This window comes from Chaetodon auriga, chromosome 20 (assembly GCF_051107435.1).
Source record: "Chaetodon auriga isolate fChaAug3 chromosome 20, fChaAug3.hap1, whole genome shotgun sequence".
Lineage (NCBI taxonomy): Eukaryota > Metazoa > Chordata > Actinopteri > Chaetodontiformes > Chaetodontidae > Chaetodon > Chaetodon auriga.
Window position 1 is genome coordinate 6,461,788 of NC_135093.1, and position 24,449 is coordinate 6,486,236.

The 24,449-nt window shown below is 44.7% G+C and overlaps 1 protein-coding gene across 2 annotated transcripts in view; it reads right to left on the minus strand.

Moving 5' to 3' along the window:
- ptprea (protein tyrosine phosphatase receptor type Ea) overlaps nt 1–24,449 on the minus strand; it is a 50,314-nt gene that overhangs the window by 17,839 nt on the left and 8,026 nt on the right. Inside the window, exon 2 of one of the 2 annotated variants that reach the window (XM_076759725.1) lies at nt 7,970–8,247. The gene's annotated coding sequence lies outside the window, so the exon portion shown is untranslated. Of the gene's footprint in view, nt 1–7,969; nt 8,248–24,449 lie in introns of those variants that run through there. The other variant, XM_076759726.1, reaches the window with a different exon arrangement.

The window sequence follows — 24,449 nt, forward strand, 5'->3', positions numbered from 1 at the left end:
TTGCTGCATGACGCGTTTTATGGACATAAAATCAGGATACTTCAGCCTCTACTGCATCACTTCTGATCATTATTTTTTAAAATTATGAGTCCTTCAACTTCAAAATGCAATAGAAAACCACTCAGTACTTTTAGAATTTCATGTTTGGGTCTCTGAAAGATATCAAGAAACCCTCTGACAGCACACAATAAGCGCAGGGTAAAGATCTAAATCAGTCAGTTTTGACGACAGCGCTGCAGGTTCAGCAAGTTTGTACTTTCTATTTGAGAACGTCGCCTGTGTCTCTCTGTCTCTGTGCTCTCTGCCTTTGGGGAACTGCAGTGTGTAAACCTGGGCTGGGTTAGCTATTTAAAGGAGAGCGCGCTACATTCACAGTCTTCACAGAGGAAATGAAGCTGGGGTGTCCATGTGCTCGCACACATGCTTCCATGCAATGTAACCTAGTTGGACAAGGTGATCAGCGGATCCACCTAAACCTGCAGACCACATCTGAACTCCCGCTGCATCGCTGTCCATCACTCAGACACACTATTCAGAAACCAGTCCAAGATTTGAAAAAGTACACTGTGTAAAAAATGTAGTCTTGTTTTAACATCTGCGCCGCTGTTCTTCACAATGTGTTCCCATGGTAACCAACGTGGCACCTGTGGGATGCTGAACACGTCGGCTTTATTAAAAGGAAAAAAAATCCAGCGCGCACTGAAAACCTGAGAACCTGATGTCAATCCAGCCTTTTGTCTGAGTTAACAGCTCCGGAGGAACAGTGATGTTTAGTAAAAAGGGTGAGGAGGAGAGAGTGGCCGGCTGCAGTACGGGTCAGAAACCCCCCCCCCCCTCATTGTTAGCAGAGATTAAAAAAAACTTCCCTTTCGCCACCTTGATCAAAGATGCCATAGGCTGCTCACCATGGCACCCTGCTGCAGATGTGGGTATGGCCTGGAGCTAGAAAGCTTGGAATGAGGTGATAATTCAAAGAGAAACCCGCTAACTTAAAAATAATCAACTTAGCAATGATCCAATTTGTAATGTAACTGGTTAAGATGCTCCTGTTCTGACACTGCAGTGCGCATAACTTCAAATAAACCATGCTTCAACGTTTCATCGGAAGTCAAAGCTGAGGTATAACTAACTATAAACGTCTGGTGTGTATGTGCATGAGGTAGCAGAAGGTGGAAAGCCGTAGTCAAAGCAAGCTAAGGCAAGCTTGGTTGCCCGCCTGCATTTGTTAATCACCTGGGCTTTGGAGGTTGCTTGCAGCTGCTGTGTGCTGCAACAAGAGCTAACGTTAAGCTAGCTGTTGATGGTCGACAACAATCTAATTACCTTTTCTGCGAGTAATGAGTCATTAACTGCAAACTGGGAAAGAGTCCTAAAATCAGTCAAGTTCACAAAGTTAATACTGCATTTCTGTGGAATTTAAAAATCCTCTTTACTGTAGATCCAACTTATATACGACAGAGGTTGTAGTACTGTGTCATGCTCTGCAGTATCTCACACATGAGCTATCTATAGCTCCATTGTACAGTAACAACTCTGCAGCCCTGCTCTCTTGCCAATCTGGGTGCCTCCCCTCCTGCGCTCCTAGCATTGTCATTAATCAATTCCTGCCTCCTTCCCGGAGCGCCCAGACGCTGTGGCAGTGGTAATGACCTTGGAGACCCGCTGGCTCCGCTCTGCAGTGTCAGCCCTCCACGTCTACACGTATGGGAACGAACGCAGCATCTCCCACTGAGATCTCAGCTCAGATGTGCGTATGCGTGTTGGTGTTGTGTTTGCATGCAGGAGAGAAACATTTACTGTATAGAGGAACAAAGAAAACCACCTTAACCAACGGCAGCAAAGAAGTAGAAGAAAAAAAAAAAAGCTGTGGTTGATTGCCAGGTTCAGGCCACAACATCCTGTTGACTGAGATATGGGGACTACTGTGTCTGACCCTGAAAGCACCGCCATTAGAGCAGTCCTCACTGGAAATGAGAGCTTTTAGCTGCCGCATATTAGTTAAGAATAACATGGTGCTAGATGAGAAGAGATTATTGCTAATCTTCTTAAAAACATTCCAGCCATAACTAACATTTGAGAGCCGCTCTCGTTTAGCCTATGACTTAATGTCTTCAGCGTTTATAGCATTTAAAAGCTACTGTCGTGTTCTGGTGAGGCCGGGAAACCAAGAGCGTAATTGGCAGTAAATATTTACTCCAGTCTGTCGTCTGCACCAGCAAACACCACATCTGAGCTTACACTCGGCCGGCTTGTTTGAGTGTCACTTAGTCTGTGTGTTCGCGCAGTCTTGTGTCAGCGTGTCACACACACGCACACACACACTCACAGTTTATTCTTCCAAGGCGCCAGTAGGTCTTTCAGTCACTTCTGATCCACAGATTTACACGCCTGTGCAAACACGAAACATGCATACGTTTCAGCACCAAATCTGCTAACAATTGGCGTGCAGTCCTACTGCCTGGCATACACACACACACCCACAAATCCACAAACGCTCCATGGGAGGGATCCATGGGAAACACGTGTGGCAGCGCCTGTTCGGGAACCACCGTGCCAGAAATCATTCTACTAGTGGTCCATCATCCACAACACGTGCGTGTACGTGAGGGACAATCTCACCGCGAGGGTCTCATCATGTCCTCCAGGCTCCTTACACCTCCCGACCTGACAGCATTGAACACAGAGGCATCCATCTTTCTCCCAACCTGACACCTCTGGGATTTACCTCCACCCCTTTTTCAATTATTCAGCAGCAGAGCAATTACGGGCCGGAATCAGAGCCATCGATAGCCGGCGTAATGCGCGGCAGCTGGGCTGAAAATGACGAAAGCGGCGCTGTGACACTTCTCATTATCACCCAGCACTCTGTGATTACCGGCACTCTGCTATGAACAGGTATTAGTGTGAGAGACATGTCGAGGGAAGGTGAGAGAGAAGAAGAAGAAGGAGGGATTGTGTATAAAGCTGGGAGCCTGTCAGCCAGGTGATGTATGGGAAATTTACTGCTTAGCTTGTAGGGCCATTAAGAAGAGGATAAGTGTAACACACGGGGGTAAACAAATGAGTTCTGAGGGTGCTGAACATGAAGCAAGCACCTTCAGGGTCCTTTTTGGAGGTCTAAGTGTACGCTGGATGGGAATTCTTCTAAAGTCCATTATGACTACTCGTTATAATCATAGAGATTTGGAAAACGGGAACTTCAGCAAGAATTAAGTTTATTCGGAGAAGAGCCTCGTGCTAAAAGGCTTAGAAAACATCATCGTCAGCCCCTGACAAATCCAGCTGTTGTGACATAGCAGCTGTAGAGCAATGAGCCACACCTGGATTTCTAAAACAGGAGCAGCCAGTTCAAACTGCACTGCCGTTTCATGTGTGGAATTTGGAAACGAAACATCGTCTCGCGTTCGCTACCACTTCTCGAGCACGCACACACAAACACACGCAGCCTCGCAGTAACGTAAACAAACCAGCAGGTAAATCACACGGCAGGTAGAGCAGGAAGTGGATGTGCAATGCAGGTTGTTACAGGAGCTGCAGGGACTTCTCAGGTACGACTGTCTGATCGGCGGGATGGGCTTCTGTCACACCTTGTGTGTGTCTGCCCGTCTCTCTCGGCCTCTTTTCAGACACTGCTGACAAATATGTGGAATAAATGCGGAATTTAAAAATCAACAAGCAGCAATGATACTTTTTCTGATAAGTATAGTGGATGGGTAGATTTTGATATTTCATCATCAGCGGGGAGAGCGGCAGGAAAATCTGAAGTATTGGCAAGCATGAGATACATATTTCATCATTTATCAGAATCAGATACTTGATATCATATGTAATATATAATTTATATCATTTATAATAGATTATCTGTGCGCTTTCTTTCCAGATTTGCTTGCGGTGTGGAGAAAATACAACCGACGCTGAAACTTTTGCTGCAGACGCGAGCAGGCCGCCGAGCTTGGCCCTGCAGCACGTCCTGTCTGAACAGCCTAATTAGTTAACATGGCTGCCGAAAGGAAGCGGGCAGCGCTACGCGGCGCTTCTGCCTCCTGTGTGTGCCCAGCGTCACACTCGCTGCCCCGATCAGCGCTACGTAGGGGAGTGAAATGCTGTCACTACCAGAACTCATAATGGACAAAAACATGAAAATGAGACCCAGATTGTCAGAGTTTCCTTTTAAAGTTCTCTGCTTACTCTTTGTAATTTGTCATTCAGTGGGTATGACTTTGATCAGACTGTGTGGTTAGTTTCTAGCTGTTCTCATGCATTTACTAACAGGAATCGATGCAGAAAGCGTTCAGGAACCACATCCTTTCTGATTATAAGCCTCTGGAATTTGCTAAATTTGGTTAAGACATCAGAGTAAATGTGAAACAATAAACAGAACGCTGATTGGTGGTCGCACCGAGCATAAATCACCTCTTTAACCGACTATAAATTTGTTCTTTTCAGAAAGTTTTAATGGCCAATAAAAAGGATTAAACAGATTAAAATGTAGTTGTACGCAGAATGGTAACGGCTGACTCAGATGGCGTCTTGGAGGCTGATTTTAGCACGTTACGGCCAACCAGACGGCCTCCCCTGAGACTGCATGGCTCATTTTTATGTCATGTTATTCAAGCACAGAAATAACAAGCAATTGAGGGATCCTGTGGGACAAAGAAACCGACTTCACTCAAATGAATTCAAATAAATTGCAGTGTCAGTGCCTGTAATGAAGACAATCCACAAAGCTTTTACACTGGCATGAGATTTATTTAACATCAGCGCTGATGCAGAGGCTGCAGCTAAGAGCAGGTCTGGACGACCAGCCCCCACAGAAAGAAAGGGGGGATCTTGCGTAGAACCTCTGCTTTCAGACGCAGAGATAACCACAGTCCTTTGGGATCTGCGCAGGACCGAACAGATCTGTCCCCCAAAATATCCTTTCATTCCCTTGAGAGAAGGATTGGGAGGAGGGGGGAGGGCAGCGGTGGAGAAACAAGTGATAAGCACCGCAGCGGGAGAACAAAAAGCCACTTGATTCTGAGGAAAAGAGAAGGAGGAGGAGAGGAGATGTGGGAGCAGAAGGGATAAGTGAACGGCCCACGCTGCGAGGATGAGGAGGCTGCCTCTGCTGCTCTGCAGAGATAGAGCAGACCTGCCTGCTCAGTGCAGACGCAGACTATAAAACCCTCCCATGTGTGAGCAAAAGGGGATATGAGGACCGAGTCTGGTTCTTGACACGTCCCCAGACTGTCTACACGGAAAGCCAGGTTTCGCTGTCAAACACCTCCGGTTGCCATAGCAAAACTGCAGTATCGCACTTCATCTGCCAGAATAACATCCCCTGCACGCTCCCTTATCACAAACCCGGCGACAACAGGTTTGACAACAAGTGGAAAAACAAAAACAACTGTGGTCCAGACTCACAGAGGAGGCGCAGTAATTCACGGCCTGCCTTCCAGGACAAACTGGAAGTGGAAGCACAGTAATTATGCTACCCAAACGCCCGACCTGACACATTTTTAACAATCCTCTTTTTCAGGATCACATCCCCTGCAGGGCACATTATGAGCAGCACTTTGTTGATTAAGATTGTATAACCGTGTTGTTTGGTCTCTGCCTGAATTGTATAGGAATATGAGTCATTCAGCGGGGCCTTGGGCACCATAGTGAGCCTCATTGTCCTCCCTCGTAAGCAGGCTTGTTACGCGAATGAGAAAGGACACACACACACACACCATATTGAGAGCAAATGACTGTTCTGCATCGAAGGCCTCTCGGAGAACTCGCTGCCCTCATGGAAAAAGGAAGCGCGACATCCAGCGCCGCAGACAAAAGCTCTGCGAGACAGGCCGGCGTGCAGGGGGAGACCTGGCCCGCCGCTAACAGGTCCTGACAGAAGCATGGAGGCATGACAGGAGAGAATCGTGGACGTTAACACCAGGCGCGAGGAGGCGGAGGAGGCGGTGATGACATGTTGTGCATCACGAAACCTCGAGCACAGACAAAGTGTTGACCTGCAGGCCACAGAGGTAACACAAGGGTCAAAATCTGAGCTCTGCTAAGTTCTGCACCCATGAGACGAGACAGACAGATGACTGGAGCTAAAGCGACATTTTGGACCGTTTTCGTCCCAAGAACCTGACGGCTGCATTTGATTCATTGTCAGACCTTACGTAATCAGATCAAACTCCTCCGACACTCCGAAGACAAAAGCCTCTGCGCAGATTGCAGTGCAAGGGTCTGTTTTTCAGCGGTGAACAGAAATTTTGAAGGTTGAAGAGCAACAGGGGACTGCAGCATTATGTAAAGTATAAATACAGTGTGTGTGTGTGTGTGTGTGTGTGTGTGTGTGCGTGTGGGGTGGGGGGAGGCTTTGAGAAAAGTCGAGAGGGCAAAACAACCTTGCAGAGAAGAAGAAATGCCTTTGCTATTATGAAAACATTTCAGAAGTTCATTTGAAAAGTTACAGGGTCGTCTTTCTTCCTCATTCAGCTGGAACTCTCTGAAACCTTGAGATTCTCCGCAGCTGACATTTGCGATCACGCTCTTAATCAAAGCCACTGTATTTGCACGCAGGACTGCATGACTGCGCGTCTGTGCGCCGGCCTGTGTGTTTCTGCAGTGTAAGCACATGCTGTCCTCCATCTGCTGTTTGATAGAGGCCGTTTCCTTTCCTGTGCAGCCAGCCAACCAGCCGGCCTTCCTGCACCGCTCTGCTCCAGAGGGGAAACGGGAGCAAGACCGCCACACACTCCTGACAAAAAACCCAGGATAAGATACGTACACACGGAGTGGTTGAAAAGACAATGACTCAGCCACACACTTTAACACAAACAGTCTCCTCTCCTTTCTCTTTCCTTCCGTCTTAGACTTCAGGCTTTGTTTTCCGCGGCTCCATCTACTGTACGTTCCTTTTGTCCTCACTTTTTCATGGTCAAACACCTCCACAAGTCATTAAACAGCTCGGTGGGGACAAAATATTTGAACTGCAGAACAATGAAGGGGATTGTTAAATACAGGAAAAGTCACAAGCTCGAGGGTCGAGGGGCTTGTGCAGTTATAACATCTAATCCTAACAGTCAGTGAAATTCCTATTAGCCACCGTGCACGGGTTGTAATAACAGGAAAATGAATCTGCAGTTAAATACACAGGCCCAGCGGGTGCGTGTGTGTAATCCGACAGAAACAAACCATCTATCTGGCACAACCCCAGCGACCTCAGCTGATGGCAGAGACTGCAAATTGAAAAACAAGCACCTTGATTTAAAAAAAAAAAAAAAAAAAAAAATCACTTCCACCTCCGCCTGCTTCAGTTCTCCCATCACGTCTAACACGGAGATACCTCTAAGTCTTCAGTCTCCATTATGACGGCCACCTTAAATGTCACATATGCTTTCAGGAGCAAAAACCTTGGGAAAATCTGCCTTTGTAATGTCCACGATAGCACTGAGGTCTCAGCTTGAGGCTTCTCTTGTATCAAGTGACATAATGTAAAAAGCCTTTTTTTGTGTGCCGGCGAGCGCAAGACAATGAATGTAATCAACTGCCCTGAACAAGCTCTTAATCAGGTTCCACATATCAGTACAAATTCAGCCAAACTCTTTTTCTCAGAGTCCTAATCAGATGCACTTCACAGAGCATAAAGCCAAACCATGCCACTTTATACTCCAAACAATATGGCTGATTTCAAGAAGCTGCAACATATGTGGTCAAGCTAATGGCGTCTTTACTCCTGTAGTGCGCAGCCCTCTGCTCTCAGTACTGTTCCACTTCCTGTTTCTTGATCCTTTTTACCAGCTGACACAAATAACACAACGTAGCCCTGAATGTCCACATTGAGGAAGTGACTGAACGGCCACAAATATGCCAGGAACTTGTTATAAAACTCCTGATATACGCAGTTGTGTGTCCAAGTGAAATCCTCAAACCCTAACCTCAAGTGTGAACTCATAAAAAGCAGCTCGCATGCCGTGTGGTGCTAAATTACCTTGATGAGTGTTGATTCAATGTATGCTGATTCTCAGGTCCATAATAGCAGGTCACATGGTTCTGACTGAGTCCAGCAGTCACATCGTTGCCGTCGTCCTCAACGTGAAGTTGGACAGAAGCTGGAGATGGGACGGTCTGCTACTCACAGCCCGGCGAGGAGAGGCGATCCCTGGATCCAGGCGGCGGTGGCGAGCTGTGGGTCTCAGCAGGGGCTCACCAAGCAGCAGCCAGCATGAGTTTTTGGGCCGGAGGCCTCGAAGGGATGCTGCTCACCACCTTTATTTAAACAGAGAGCGAGAAGGACAGAGCACATTTTAGACTATTAACACAACAGAGACAGAGACACACGAGGAGGAGAAGCTGTGATGCAGTTCCTGTCTTCAGCAGAAACGGTATGAAGCAAGAAGAAGAGAGTGCAGCTAAGAGTGGAGGACAGCTTCCCCAAAGGAGGAGGCTGTGAGGTAATCATCAGACCCGAGAGCAGCATGAAACAGCATATATACGCTCTGTATGTTACCCTTCACGCATAACGATGACATTTAGCCTTGAGGGAAAAACAGAGAGTAGGAACATTTTCCTCATCAGCAAAGGAACAGTGAGGATGGCACAAAGTCTAAGGAGGAGCCCAGGGGTGATATGCAGATGGTCACTAAATGTAACCATGGTGAAGGAAAGTCTTATAAATTAGTCATGAGAGTTAAATGAGTTCATTTTTTGGGGTAACATTTTACAGAGCGCCTGTAATGCAAATTAGTCTTCCAAATCCAGCAGCCAACTCCGAGTGCACATCGCTTTGTATCCAAGCAAACCTCATTTATAACTAAAAAAAAATTAGGTTTCTAAATCTACTGATGGCAAGAAAACACATAGCAGCCCAGATCTGGAGTTTCACATAAAGCCTCTTTGTGTAGATACATCGGTGAATGGGTTTTTTTTTTTCCTACTTCAGTCTATTTGTATGAGGAAACATTGGTACACACTGTGCATAAGATGTAGTAGAGATTGCAGGTTGGTGTCATCTAATATATAATCCCTGCTATTACCTTTGGGAGGCCTGAAAGGAGGCTACGGGGGGAGGGAGGAGCGTGTGAGGAAAAAAAAAAAGAGGACAAGGAGCACAATTTATCTACCTGGGAACGCTGAGCAGCCAAAGAATCTGGAGGCAGCGTTTCTGTGCGGAAAGCTTGTAAGTACCGTTGTTACCCTCAGCTGAAGGATTCTGGGTGAGGACTTAAACGGGCCAATTACACTCGTGAAAGTATGACACCTTTCCCAAAACCGCTCCGTCAAAAGCCCTCTTTTCTCCGCTCTTGCAACTTTGACATTTTGGAGATACGAGGTTTTCACCTGCCAGCGGCGGGGAGCATGCCGAGCGGTTGCTATGGCGACTCTCTCGTCTCACCGAGCAGAGGGGAGGCGTAAGGGGGGGGGGGGGGGGGGGTTCTCTCTCCCTGTGTCTCTCTTTCCAGGCTGTAACGATAAATGAATGGACACATCTCCGACAGCTCCCTCCCATCTCCACCCCGCTTCCCTCTGGAGCTCAATGAAAACAGGCAGTCAACATTTGCTCTATGACATCCTGGAAAATGAGGTGTCATGCTTGAGGATTTCCATGACAGCCAAATAATAGCACGAGCTAAAGAGTCGGTGCTCAGAAGGCAGCATCGAGTGAAATAGAGGATATATCAAGTCTTGAATTCGCACCTAAGTTCCTGGAAAGCGCTGTGAGGGAGTGTTTCAAATCACATATCAGCTCAAAGCTCATAAATAAATAATACAAGGTCTGACAGTGTGGAATCAGATCAAGCAAACTGTTGAATAATAGAAGAACCTCCCTGTAACGCAATCAGATGCAGAGCATCACGCTCGACAACATCAGAGGAAAACACAGAAAGCCATGAAAGCCGCCGAATGCAGAAAGCACGGGCGAACCCTCGCTAGGTCTCTCCTGCGAGTGGAAGGAGAAGCTGAAGTCCGCCTTAAAAAGGGTCACCATTCGTGCCCTCGAACAGCACCGGCTGGGCAGAGCGGCTGCAGCCACAGTCCCGCCCCAGCCAGCGAGTGTCGGACAGCTGAGAAAGATAAGAAAAAGCAGCTGAGAGTGAAGAAGAAGTGCGAAAAAATCTGTTTTATCTTGTTTTTAGCTTCCCCAGGTTGCATCCTAAAGGTGGACTGACTCAGTCAAACGACAAATCGCACCTCAACAGCCTCCCTTACATGCTTTCTTATCTTTATTTTCTTTAAAAAAAAAAAAACAACTAACTTCCTTATCTTTTTTAAGCTACTGCAACACAATTCTTATGAAGTTTATTTGAGTGAAGCAGGAGCGTCACCGAGGCCATGGTGAGTGTCCACATCAGCCAGTGTATCACTTCCTCACAGTCACACACCGATTACCACAGCGCATGTGATAAACACGACATAAATAAGGGCGTTACTCATACGAGGTTCACATCACATCTGGACTGCGTTCATTGTGTTTATTTTAAAGTTAGCTGACTCCATGAACGTACAGTCAACTGGAGGAAGATAAAAGAGTATTAGGGTAGTTTAGAAGATGCATTACGCCCATAACAGCTACTAATATCAAAAGTCATGTGTTTTCTGTATATAAGCACTGCGCTTCATCTGAGGGTGTACAGGACGGTCCAACATGCGGACGTCTGCAGGTGGAACGTTTACAGCTGCAGACTCAAAAACACAGTTTCACCAAAACTCTCACACGGCTGTTATTTCCCATGACAAGCGCCTAAGCTCAGCTGAAACTACATGGAACGCAGGTGACAAACAGCAACTCAAAGACAGACCTGACACACATATATGCATGCACACACACTTGGCCTCTTTGACTCAGCCACCTCTCCAGGGTTGTGGTCAATCAGATTAGGGCATCATACCGAGATCTCCGAGTGCACCGACTCAAATCCATTTATAGAGATAAGCTTTGAGGGCAGCCCGCTGCCACACACACACACACACACACACACACACACACACACACACACACACACACAGAAAAGAGACAGAGAGATGTCAGTTCACCCGCTGCGGAGCAACCGAGTCGCTATCAGGCTCCAGCATCAGTCCAACACTGTGTTTACAGAAGTCGCCAATGACCGCCGAGTGTCATTCCCCAAAACACAAAGCTTCCACATGAAGTTCTCAGTTCTTTTATAGAGGTTATGGATGATTAGCAGGACAGGAAATAAGGCGACTTTGCTCAACCTTTCTTCTTTTGAATTCCTGGATAAATTGATGGGAGGATTACAACGCAACCTGTGTTGAGGCGCTGCAGTCAAACAGTTTTAAGGGATAACAAGACAAAAACAGTTGGGAAGCCCTCAAACAGGCAGATTCTTCCTGAGGCAACAGAGAAAACATGAGACTGTTTTCTAAATGCTGCGTCATGGAAAATAATAAGATGCGCTGCAATAAGGTGGTGTTAAATTTTTAATGATAAGGCTTTAATTAGAATAGAGCAGCAGTGCAGCACCTGCGTCACACCGTCGGTGTTGGAGGGATGTGAAAGTGAGAGAGGCTCTGTGGTGATTTATGGTGTTTACAGGCGAACCTGAAAGGGACAAAATCAGCCCCACGATAAAAAACTGCAGCGGCGGAAATGATAATAAATGGCACCGCAGGACAGAAATGCATACGTGTGGACTTCATGCCTCCGCGATCAGAGCCGTGTCCCCGATGAGCTGTCCGCACATCGCAGGCTTAATGTTCCAGAGCGAGCGGACAGACGGCAACAAGGAGCGTGATTTGGTTAGCCGAGACTCCCTCGCCTGTCCGCCTCGCTCACAAACACACCGGTTGTATCTTGGCATCCAGGTCTGCTGAGCACCGCTGAGTGGCTCGAAGCCAAAGCAAGCAGGATGTGAGTGTGATAATATCATATAGCAGCTCTTCTAAACTTGGCAATGGCTGCTATAATCAAATATCTAGAAATTTCCTACAGGGCCCAGGCAGGACTAGATCATTTACAGACCGCGCATGTGATCGGCTACATCGATAGTGTTATTCATTTAGCGGGAAGCTAAATGAGAACCCTGATTTAATACCCACCTGTGGCTCTCTCAGACCAGGAAGAGTGATGGAACAAGCATCAAGTCCATCAGAGTCAGGTGCAACGACTCCCAGGTGCTTTTAAAATATACATATTTATAAGCTTTTATGAGCTTCTTAGTTGATGTTAACTTCTCCTTTTACTTGTGTATTATTATGACAGAAGACACAGAATAAGCGCTCTCCTTTCCTTCTAACATTTCTTATCATTGTTTAGCCAGTCTAGCTGGTCAGTGCACCACTTTTCTCCACACTGAAAAATCTTAAAGACAGATTGCCATGAAATATGCTACAGACATTCGTGTCCCTCTTTGCATGAAATGTAACAACTTAAGTGATGCTCTGACTCTTAGTGGTATGATCAGGTCAAAATTGGGGAATTGATGCTAATTACCAATGCAGCATGCATAGAAGATCTTCATTGTTAGCATGTTTTCATGCTGACATTAGCATTAACTTTATGTTTTCCTGCTGCATTTGAGTGATTATTGAATGTCCAGCAGTGATTTTACCCCCTGTGGCTGCACTATAAACATACGGTTTAATGTATTTGCTTAATATCTGATGAAGGTCTGAGAAATGCAGCTTCTTTGATCAATAATCATGCTCTGACAGTGTGTGGGAGGCCCTACTTTTTTAATTATATTCCATTCTCCTACGCACCTGCAGTACCTTATGGGTTTGCATTAGGTTATATAATGTTGGTTTCACAACAACAGAAAAAGAGGACCAGCCTGGACAGCCTGTCAATCCAGTCCTCGGTCGCAAGACCCAGACATGACTTACAGCTCCGTTCATCATAACTGCGGCATGTAAAAGCAGACATTATTCCGCCCTCCATCCCAAAATCCGATACACTTCGGTGGTGTCTCTCTCCCCTTCCTCCTCTCACATCCTTTCCCAAAGCTTATGCTCTCAGGCACCTGGGATCAGCTCAGACAGAACGGGGTTAGGATTAAACCAATCCACCGCCGAAGACTCCCTGCAACACTTAAACTCCATGAACCCCACCTGCTAAATATTCATGGCAGAGAAATAGTGGGATACCACGACAAGGGGTGGGGGGGTGGGGGCGGGGCGAACACAACACATGGACAACACAAATGCACATATAGCCTGACATTAATGGGCATGCGAGAAACATGTACACCCACACAAAGGGAAAAAAAAACACCCTGTGGATTTCTCAAGCTATCTGTGTGTATATCTGGCTGCAGCCCAAGGCTACATGTCTTGTCTGTCTGCACAACCTCGTCTGGGAACGGAGACGTTTCACACGTTGGAGACGGAGCCATGGACGCCTCCGCTTCTTTCACAGAGAGCTGCCAAAAGTAGAAACCGGAGTGAGAAATCAAAACACAAATGTAGCTGTGAAGCAATATGTGCCGAAGCTCTTTTTCAGGAACAGTTTATTTATCCGCTTCAGACCGCTGAGGCAGAAAGGTCAGGCTGTCTTTTGGACGATTAACACGTACATCAACAAAAAGAGATGGATGACAGTAGTTTGAAGCAGTGGAAGACACACTCTCGCTGTAGGGTGTATGAATAATTAAACACAAAACTGTCCCTCTTGTCCTTGAAGGCAACATCTTTGGCTGCTGGTCAGAGGGACTCTTTCACGTCTTTGTGATTGTATGAAAGTGACTCAGAAGCAGGAAGAGAAACAGTTTAGATCACATCCTGTGTGTGACCAGTGGTTTACAGCCAAACACGGGGGGTATAAAATTAGCCAGACTGTGAGAACTGGAGAGGGTGTAGAGAGGGACAGCGAAAGGACAGACTCAACCCCCCCACGCACGTAAAAAAAGAAAGACAAAAAGGATTCAGGAGAGGGAAAGAGCTGGAGCCGTAAGTGGAACAAGCTCTGGGTGCACCGTCTTCCTGTCATGAGTGACAGTTCGGGCTGCACAAACACAGATGTCATGGTTTGCTCAACGCTGGCTCAGATGAGTGGCATATTAAGCCAGATTAGAGAAGGAAACGGCACACTAAAACTGCATATTTGTGAGCTATGACCTAGAACATTTACTGTGGGTGTGTCTCACACCCATAAGCCAAGTATTAGTTTTCCAAAATGACTCATTCTGCAATAAATATTGAAAAAAGACAGAGCGCAGTTGATTTAGACCAGTGGCTTAGTGGGGGAAAAAAGATCTTAAGCCATCACACAGGAGCAAACTGTTAGATGGATGAAACGTAGAGACAGCTTTTCATAGCTCCTTAAGACTAATAGGGAAAAATGTAAAACTTGGCTTGTGCGAGGCACCCGCGTTAGCGCGCTGGCAAACTTTGTTAGCATTAATCTCAATTTACAGCTGACCAGTATTCAATTGAGTCTTGGAGGTGTCATGAAGTGTTGGGCGAGTGGAAAATTTGGAGCCATAACTCTTTCTAATTCATGCTCTGGAAGAAGAAATTTCGCTGCAATCCATCAAGGAGCTGCTGAGATATTTCACCGTGGACCGAACGCTTGGCCAGACAGACAGAAAGACAGATGGACAGATGGACCATCTGACACTGCCGTCCCTTGAGCTGTCCTGCAAGCTTAGCGAAGAAGAAAAAAGCACATCCTGATAACTTTCATTTAAGAAATGAGCCAAAATCTTGTTTTGTAAGAAAGGAACCCAGAATGTGTCACCCCACAGGCTGCTGTGAGGATATAACTGCTGATAAATGACTGCAGATCAGTTTAGGAACAAGTTAGTCCACTTACATCGCTGACAAGAATTTCTCCTCTCTTTGCAAATAAATGTGAGTGTTTGCAGGTGTTTAAACCTGCGTAACACTGACATATCATCACCTCTTAAGTGAACACAGCGAACTCATTTGCAGACAGCCGATATGGAGCACCAATAGCAATATTTGGAGCTGTGTTGATGTCCTGCTGATGTAATGTGAGTTGAATATTGAGCCTCCCTTTAGCTCTGTTTTGCTCTCCACTGGCTCCTGAGGGAAATATCTGGCTTTTTAGCTGCTAAATGCTGCACTGTGTTGACCAGCGATAGAGGGGAGCTTGACTGGCAGATGCTGAATTATCAGTGTGTTGATATGAGTGACCCTTATCGCACAGGCTACAAGCAGTCATGTGTTCCATTATCAAAATAAAATTATTGATAATAGCTTCTTTCAGATTGGAGATTGATTGCTCTAGCCTGGCCTGCTCTGCCTGCTCTGTCCTGTGTTGTGCACTTCACAGAAGTTTAACACAAATAAGACACTTAAAGCTGTAATAATCTGAATTAATCTTGAAGTCATCACATCTCAAAAGTCAGATGAACTGATCTCACTTCTACAGCCAGACACGCTCCATACTGTTCTGAAGAAAGTCTGCCTTCGACAGGAAGTAAGAGCTCATAGGAAGAACGCCCTGTAAACTTAAATCAACAGGATATGGATGATTTACAGGGCAGCATCCACTGCACTCGTGGAGCAGTACCCGGCCACGCCTGAAATAAAGTTCTCAAACCTCTTTGCATCTTTCTCTTCAAAAGGCATCACTTCATCTGATCTGCAGGCAGTGAGTGCATGAGAGTAAATACTGTAATCTAGTCATCAGATAGAGGGGAACTTGCATCCCCCACCCTGACCTCCTTCCAGGAAGTAGTGGCATAAATGCTCTGCTGTATTATCTGACATGTAACGTGAAACATGCTGGAGGCCACTGGCTGCAGCTTCAGAGGGCAAAAGGGTCAGATGAGCAGGGCTGGCGGCCACAAATTTCGATATTTCTAAAAGAGAAAGATGGCGTTACATCTCTGTCTGCAGACATCCTGTACATTTCACGAACCAGGATGTCTTCTCGAATTGCAAACGATCCAGGGGCAGATTGCAAATGTAAATAAACACCGAGGCGTATTACTTCAATCTATTTCCGAACAGCGACCCAGAGGGAAATCACGATTGGAGAGAAGCCCCTCTATGCTACTCTATCTTTAACAGGTAACAGGAAATTGGCCATTCAGCACATCATCTACAGTAGCTGCTCCAGTCAGCTGACAGACTGATGGATGGCGAGTCACACTCGAGCTGCGACACCATTGATTTTCTACATATACAACCCAAGACTGCTGATTCAAGATAATGTTACATTTTTAAAAGGCTTTGCTGTGATACCGCGGTCATAAATTCAGCCTATGAAACTGATAGATGAGCTCAGGCAACATTGACAGGTGAGATTTATTCCCACGGCATTGATTTATTTGTCTGGATGATGTACATTATTTATAGTTCATCGTTAAATGTGTACTTTCATTTCTGGTGCAGCATCGGGCTTTTAGACACATAAAGTACCGAGAAGGCTGCAAACGCTGGTTTGCCTGTTTAGGAAACTAAACAATGCTCTTGTTGTAATAAACATATAACTGTCAAATACCGTACATCCAGTGAACCATAGTGTCATTTAATGACATTTCGCAATATTTACCACATCAGTTCATCAAACTGAGGCGCTTTGGGATTTGTTGTTAGCCTCCATTGATCCGAAGCATCAATGCTGTTCTTACACTGGTCTGTACATCAGCCTGGAGCTACAGTAAATATCACCATGCGCAGGTCATGTGATTTTCTGTAACCTTTTATCTCTTTACTGTCCACATTTTCACACCAAAACATGACCTTTTCACAAAAGCTAATTTCTTTCAAGACTGTGGCCCAACATTTAGTGCAAATGGAGAAAGCGTACATCTGCTAAATAATACGATAAAATTGTTTTGTGCAATTTGTGCACATGATAAGCGAGAAGTAGCTGTGGCCTGGCCTGACATGCAACGACTGGTGTGCTTTGACCACATCTTACATGTCAGGATAAAATCAGTACTTCCTTCTCATTTAGTTGCCTGACAACAGAAACATAAACGTGAGAATAACTGTATCACCAATTCTGTTGCATGAAAACACAGTATAGGTTGTGATGGAGGACAAATCGTAGGCTTAACCAGCTAACACGCGACAGAGTGAACTGACTGTCTGCTCCACTTCTTAACAAATGTTGGCACTGACGAACTGTCTTGTTGTCTGTTGAGTAAAAGCGGAAGAAGAAGAAGAGATTTAGTAATTTTGCTGTCATTTAGGTGGTTACGTGCGGAAGAATATCTTAATTAAAACGCCAGCGTAGACACAGTGTTTTCACATTCAATTGGTTTAGCATAGATGTAGCCTTGGTGGTCGCTGTAGTCCAGCTAGTATCAGTCCTGGCCATCGCTAAAAGGGTGAGAGGTTGGGCGGCTTGTCAGAGAGTCGTGCTACCTGTCACGGTGATTACCGGTGCGGATCATTGGAAAGAGCTGTAAACAAAAGGTCCTCATGCACAGCTCTGAGGAGAGAAGATAAGAGGATGTAGGAGGGGTTCTGCTGGAGGAGGAGGGGGGTTTACTGATCATTGTGCCAAGCTAGCAGCTGTGTGATGGATTTCACACACATCTACTGGTCTACCTCTGCATCCTTTTGTATCTAACAAAGAGCAAAAGAGCCTCTTTTCCAAGTGCACGCAGCAGAGGATCACCATTTTGCCATTCATGTCATTTGCCCCCACTGCATGTTGCGCATGGGTGAGCAAACACACCCCACAGTCCTTCGGCGTGCTCGACACTGGCATGCAATTATGGTGTTTGTCAGCCACGCTGGTCTCAGGCATGAATATGTTCAGGAAAACAAATCTGCAAAAAGAAAAACAATTTGCCAGGAAAGCTGGTTGAATTCAATGTGAATCCATATCTGGCAAATCCAGCAACATGACAGCCCTGCATTGTCTGCGCTGGTATCAGACAAGTGCAGCATCTTGGCATACACGGCAGACAAAATCTGAACAGGATATTGCATCCCTCGTGACATAAGCCGTAAGCAACCCCCTCATTTTTAGAATCAGTGACATTACACAAACAGAGATGCCATGTCAGCCTCTCCAGAGGGTCAAAAATGTGCGGATTAGACTGTCATTAATACTGAATCTGGATTATAGCAATCCTGAGGCAGCTCTACAGCTACAGATTACTTCTATCCCAGCCGCACCAAAGGAAGACAATGGCACTTTTTGTTGGCCCAGAACTGACAGTACCGCACAGTAACAAAGAAGGACTCATTTCTAATAGGGTCAGGAGTGATTAGACAAGCGGCAGGCCTGCAAGCCCATTGAGAGGCCCAAGATCCCCCAGAATCCCCCAGAATCAGACTGGATTTGTCAGATTATGACCTCACCAGCTCCAATTAGCCTATTAGTGTGGTTAAACGTTGTAAAACAAGTTAAAATGGCGACACGGTCTCTGGGCTACGACTTTTGAAGATATTCAATTATGATATGGCGCTGTGGAGGAAACAGACTGAGGATTAACAGAATATATCTTTGCAGGATGCAAAGAGTTATGGGAAGCACTTTAAACAAATGGCACCCAACTGTCTACACATCTTCACATGTCTTGTGATGGCTGCTTATCCATTATGGCCGTTGTGAGCGCCGTTGTGCTGTTGATGCATTATTTACCAGCCTCCCACAAAAAAAGTCTAAGATTTTACACTGAATCTTATAGACCACAGAAAAGAGACCATATCAAGCAGATTAGAGCTTAAATCATTGTCTTTTTTTAACAAAAATGCTTCATTCAAGACTTATTTTATGATACTTTAAAGCCAAAGCTCAGAAATGTACTAAGTGCTATGATCTCCTGCTGTCTGAGCAAGTGTTTAGGGAAGTCAAATGCAGTGATTTATAAAAACTTGCACTATTATGTTAATCTGACACAAACAATACCGTTTTTCCCAAGGCTTCAAACAGATAGCTTAAAAGCAGAGAATAGTATTATTTCAGGCAGTGGCATTGATTTTATGAGATTAAACAAACAGATATTCTTCATTCCTGCACTCCTTCATTCACAATTAAACATCTTATTGTGATTTCAAAGGAAGAAAAGGGCAGAAACTCCAAAGAAAGACGCAAAGTAGAGAGAGAGGATCAGTGGGAGTTACTATAAACAAGACGTGAAGACAGGAAAATCTGAAGAGTGAGGGGGCGGCGGGTTGAGAGAGGGAGAAAGAAAGAAAGAAAGAAAGAAAGAAAGAAAGAAAGAAAGAAAGAAAGAAAGAGAGGGAATACAGATCAGCCAGCGTGACCTGTCCTTGCCCCACAAAAACAAATGACATCAGAGTAGCTGCCAATCAGCTGACGTGACTCCGAGAGAGGCTGTTTGAATTCAGCCCAGCGTTTTTTCTCACTATCAAAAGGAGAAGAACTGCTGGCTGCAATCGCACCAGGCATCAGTGAAATCTCACTCAGTGTTTTAACACAGAAGACACATCCTGCATTGTAACCTCCACTGACGGCTGATGAAGCCCCCTCATGTAAAGTGATCCTACAAGACACCTCAGTCTAATTCAATTCCAGACATATTAAAGGGAATCAATTCAGAGGGACAAATTTAAAGGCAATTACTACGCTTGATATGGCTGGCTTTAATGAACTTAATTAGATGCATCTTTGATGACAAGGCATAAACGATTACCGACGGCGGTGCGACAGGCAATATCGCTGACTGCCACTTCAAAGCCAACAATCTCATCATGTCTTTATTGAGTGGAATCGCTGCTTATCATCAGAGCAAACAACATGTGAATTGAAGCTGCATTTGTGTAAACTGAAATGAGAAATTGGATTCCAGTTGACCGCTCGCTAATCACCCTAACAGCAATTGATCAATCATAGCTTAGCAGCCGTAATGGATTTCTATACAAAACATCGAGAGGGTGTTTTTTTTTTTTTTTTAAATGTATTTCTGTATTTTTTAGACTTTCTAAGCACATAAGTGTGGGTTAAAAATCGCTTATATCTGCTCCAACATAAAGTAAGCTGCAAATGTTAGCATGTCCAGCTAACTAGCTTACTAGCATTACTAGCATTACTTCCTAAGCCAAGAGTTCAGCATATCCTTAGCTAACAAAGCTATTTTGTGAAGTTACAAACATACAGGTGCTACTAGATCAAGTTAGCTAACCTGTAAAACGAAGTTTACACTGCATAATCAAGAACATTAAAACATTAAAAAGCATTAAAACACGAAAAAGTCATCTGGAGACAGGATTTCCAGACTCACTACAACTCAGCTAACGTTAGCTAAATTAGCTAGCTAGCTGTAGCTAATAAAATCTATAAGTGATGACTCATTTCAACCAAAAAAATACATGGTCACAAAGAAGAAATGAGAGGCCTACTTGGTTTACTTTTGCCTTGGGATCCAGGATTTAAAAAAATGTGCAGTGAAAAAGAACAAAAAGCTAGACAGACATACCAACATTTACTTAGCAAATGGCTAACAGTCCGTTTAGAATCATTCTGTGCTTTCCTGTCTGAAATCAGCAGATGGAATAACTTAATGTCACGATTAAATCTCAAACCTGTGAATTTGTAATATATCCAACCATGATAACCCTACAAATGTGTGTACTGAAAGTTATAATGTGTATGTGAGTAAACTCAAGATGGCTAAACAAGTTTTGTTTTGGCTCTAAAAGCAGGAGAGGCACTTCATCTCAGGGAATCATACACTGGAGAGTGTTGACAGAAAATCATTTCAAACCTGGTGAGCATCCAAAGGTCAAAAGCAATGTGTGCTCCTGCTAATAAACCCATCTACTGTTCCAGAACGACCATTTGAACGCCTTGTTTAACGCGCTGCTCCTTTGTCTCAAAGTAGGCAGATACTGATTTTAATGATAAAGCACAGGCAGAGGCCTTAAGAGATATTGAACCAATGCTGAGGCACTGAAGGAGGCTGATGGATGCTTTTCTGTGATTCATTACCAAAAGTCCTCCACTAGAATTAAATATAAATTATCTGACTCAATGCATCTGATTTCATTCCAGCTCAGAAACATGGTTACAACACAAATCACTCATGCCCACCTCGGTTTTAGTGTAAAACCATACAGATTATTGATCCTGCACTACATTAAAAGGAAACACAGGCAAATTTACTACACTGATGTTCATTTGATTGAAATATTTAGGCCGATTTTACTGAATGGACCTCCTCTAAACCACAGCTAAGATAGTCAGATGCTAAGCAACAGCCCCAAAGGGCTTTATTCCCTTAAACATCACTGTCATACTTGTTAGGTGCAACTGTTTGCATTTATCTATTCTTATTTTTCCTATAAATGTCCCAGAGGCCAACATGCTGCCTTCAAACTGCTTGTTCTGTCTGACTAATACAGAGATAGACACGATTTACAAGCAGAAATTCTTCACACTGGAGCAGCAAGAAGCAGCATTTTGGTTGATAAATGGCATAAAAGACAATCAACTAATTATTTCAACCACACTAATGATTAATCAGCTGAAGCATAAATGTTACAAATAAGAGATTGGAACAGAGTTTATTCAGGTTTTCTCCTCCTTTACGTCACAGCGTACGTCACTCCCCACAACATAAACCCAAACAAATTAATTCAGAACCCAAACGTAACCATGCTGGCCCACCCATGCCATCTCCAACCGCTGTGTGCTTTAAGAGAGGAGACGCCTGCCACCATCACCCCAGCAGGATCCGACGGAGACCTAATTGAACATATGCAAATGAAAGATGTGTTAAAAATCCCTCTTCGTCGTGGGGGGATGTACAGTGCTTTGGCACCAGCCACTGTCAGCTCCCCGTGCTTCATCTCTCCCAATTGTGGTTGTAGTTGGAAGTGAAACACACACCCACCCCCTATTTTCTCTCCCTCTTCCGTCTTTCTCTTCATTTCCCCTCCACAGCTTACACCCAACCCCCGCTGCATATTTCCACAATAACCAATTACAGGCACAGGAATGCAGAGTGAAATGTGTGGCCTGGAGCATGTAGGTTTTTATATCACACTCCACACTGATATGATAGTAACAACATGGGTGGGGACGCTATAAAAACAACCCTCTGCTTCACCTTCCCATATTTTTGGAGCTCGTGGAAAATGACAGCCATCGCGGAGGCTAGTGGTATCAAGCTACCGCCGGCAGACTAATGAAAACAATCAAGCAGAGCCGCGGGAGTTCTGGCTGTTTTCGGGACAAAAGTGCACAGCGCTGAAGGACCAACTGCTCGCCGGTGCAGCCACACAGGAGAAACAGCATGCACCTCGAGCTGAACATGATGGGAATGGACTCCAACTAGTCCACACTAATGAGTTTTTGCCTTGCGACTGAAGGCATCTCTCTGGCTAACTAAGCGGCTAACTAGTCCCCTGCTGTGGCCCAGCTGCTGGATGTGATAGCACAGTAATGAATTGTGAGCACTACCAGAGCTATTTATTTCCTGTTGTAGTCCAGCCAAGTCGGACAGGCATCACTGTTGGCTCAGCGCTCTGTGTCCACGTGTCGGATTTGGTTTAAAATGCTGCCTAGGACACGGCAGACTCAACATTTGTTTCAAATCAAATGCAACACAGCAAATAAAGGCCCCAGTTTGGAGTCAAAATCCCAGCATGCTGCGCTTCTAACAGAGCCAGCAGTCCTTGCATTAACTGTCTGCCTCCTCATCTTACACTAGTTCATCCCAGGCACTCATAAAAGACTACAAATGAGGGAGTGTCTTCGAATGTTCAGAGAGCAAGGCGTTTTCCCTCTCCAGGGAGGACAGATCTGATGATCAGATCCTTTCCTGTCTGCCTGTTGAGCCCCTCTCTGCAGCAAACAGAGGGGGTATTTTTCAGTCTCTCATGTCAGCCATGTGTCACAGTCTGCTGCCCACCACTTCTCAGAAAAAGCCCACATATGTGCAGCCCGGAGAAAGAGAGATTGCAAAAAAGGTAAACAAGGAAATGTGGAGCTAATTATTGACAAATTCCATATGTAAAATGCCAATCACGCATTTTAGAAAACCTAATTCTGTGCAGTAAAACCAATCAATTGATAGAGAAGTATACCATAACCAGGCAGTGGTGCCTTTCACCTCTTTGAATCTATTCTTTAAACCACAAAGACATGACAGCAGAGCAGGAAGCGGTTTGATTTAGAAATAAAAACAACATGGATACACAAGAGAGGCCATCCTGTGCGTGCTCGTGTAATTTCTACTGTGCAAAGACACACCACATGGACGAGCCCCACAGGGGACGCAGATTCCCAGTGTTAAAAATACATCCCCCATCATGTGTATTTGTCTTCTGTTTAAGCTCCAGATGCAGGGAGAGCGAAAGCTGGGAGGAAGAGGATTCAAACAATTCGCAGTTCACCAGCAGTGAAATAGACGTTTGTGTGAAGAGCCACCCACTGACTAGGCTGGGCCCACAAAGACGAACACTGTGATATTCAACCCTGGGACACATCATTATTATGATTATCGTGATCTCTAACTTCATCTGCCTCCATGTCTTGGTTCTCTAGGAGCAGCAGAGAAAACACTCAGGCTTTTTTTCCGATGGTGGCCTGTGATCGCTGCTTTCTTATACGATGCACAACTGTCTCAGTGTACGAGGTGCCCTGAAACAGGCCCAGAGGACGAGTGGGCGGATATAAGAGGAACTAGGCACATGTTGCTCAATTACCATCACCATATGTAGCTAGTACCATATCTCCAAGACTTGTGGTGCATTAATGAAAGGGGCTTTTTAGCAGCTCCAGAGTAAATCACAACCACTTCCTTTACATCCAAGTTTGTGGATTTAGAAGTGGATATCTCTTTTTCTAATAATGTGACGCTCCAAGTCAATAGATTTTCTTCTAAAGTAAAATGTGCAACAAACAGAATGTGTTCTACTTAATACTTTCAAATAACACTGGGTGATTCCTACTCTAAAAACCTGGATTTTTTACACGGAGATTGGTTTAGCTCAAGTCAAACGATAGAAAATTAATCAGCGATTAAAGAATCAATGAATCCTTATTTCAACAATGCCAAATATTTGTTCGAGCTTCTTCAGTTTGAAGATTTTCTGCTTTTTTCTGTTTTATATCACTGTAAACTGAATATGTTTGGGTTTTGAACTCCCGGTTGGACAAAACAAGAAGACGTCTGCTTAGACTCTGGGCAACTATGTTTGGCATTTTTAGTTAATTTAGTAGGCCATAAATTGAGCAAACAATAAAAAATCATTGGTTTAAACCTATTTTCCCCTAAAACATATTGCTCCTACGCAGCCAAAATTTGTTGTGTTTTCTGCTACACAAAGACACTGACCCTCATAATTTACAGTAAACAGTGACTCCTTAGTTAGAAGTCCTCAAAAACCTTTGAGTGAAAGACAATGAAGAGAAAAACTGAAGGAAAATGCAAATGAGCTGCTGATTATGCACCGTCTATGAAACCACACAGAAATTTCACAATGGGTTTTTGGTATAACTAATATTGGTTGCAGATTTTTACCAATACTCACAATGAAAACTGAAAATAATGAGCTCTACATAAACGGCATTGTCCTCCATTTACTTCTTCTCGCTTGTGTAAAAAACA